General features: G+C 44.4%; 1 non-coding gene across 1 annotated transcript; it reads left to right on the top strand.

The window, feature by feature from the left end:
* Positions 1 to 764: 764 nt before the first annotated feature.
* Trnaa-agc lies at positions 765 to 838 on the top strand. Its single transcript has one exon. It is a non-coding gene; the product is annotated as a tRNA-Ala (tRNA).
* Positions 839 to 991: the final 153 nt, after the last annotated feature.

Below are 991 nucleotides of genomic sequence, written 5' to 3'. Positions count from 1 at the left end.
ACGAATATCATATTTAAAATGGACTAATAACTGGAGTGCAGCTAAGGAGTAGAACAAGCAGACAGAAATCTAGGATGGGTGGTCAAGAATGTCCTCTGCCTAGTAAGGTTTTGACACTGGGTGACATCCCTAGAATAAAGTTCCACTGGTGGGACAGATTTCTCCTGCGCTCCTTGGAAGCATTCAGGAGGTGCTCTCCTCTTGTGGCTTAATTAGCCATTGCTTAGCCAGCTTTGTTGAGTCCCCTGGAGGCCTGAAATAAATGCCAGCTCATAGCCAGATTGACAAAACCAGACTCTATTCTCAAATTTCTTCGTGAAACTGTGATTATTGTTTTTTCAAGAACAAATGTATCGTAGACCTAGAAAAATAAAGTAAGAAAAGACACGGGTATAAGCTCTTGACACCTTCCCTTGATGGTTTGAGCTACAGTTTCTAATTCTACAAATACAAAGACCAAAGTGCACTGCTTTGCCCTTGGGGAAAAAAAAAAAAAAAAAAAAAAAACCCAAACATGAATCCTTGTGTGGCACTGGCACCAAAAGAAACAAGAAAAGGTAGGGGATCCAACTCCCTTGTTCTGACTCAAGGCCTTTTTATACTTGGCCCAACCACAAACAGAGGAATGAACTCACAACCAGTTGAGTGGCTGACAATTAGTGTGTGTGGTCACTTTCCTATGGGATGGAGAGAGGCTCCAATGATGCATTTAAAAGACACCTTGTTGAATTACCAGGAAAAAGAAAATGAGCAGGGGGCTGGGGGTGGGATGTAGCTCAGTGGTAGAGCCCTTGCCTAGCATGCAGGAGGCCCTGGGTTCAATCCCCAGTCATGCACACACAAAGCAGAAAGTGGGAGGTGAAGTAGGACAGCAAAGACTAGACACCGGGGGAATCTTCAGGAAGCAGGTGTATTGACTGCAGCCAGGGGGTCCAGAGTGTGGCTCATGCCTGACACGTTCTCTGGACAGAGATTTTAGAAATTCTTTGAA

This window comes from Marmota marmota, unplaced genomic scaffold (genome assembly GCF_001458135.2).
Source record: "Marmota marmota marmota unplaced genomic scaffold, marMar, whole genome shotgun sequence".
Classification (NCBI taxonomy): Eukaryota; Metazoa; Chordata; class Mammalia; order Rodentia; family Sciuridae; genus Marmota; species Marmota marmota.
Note: the sequence above shows the minus strand (reverse complement) of the source record. Positions and strands in the feature narration are given on the sequence as shown.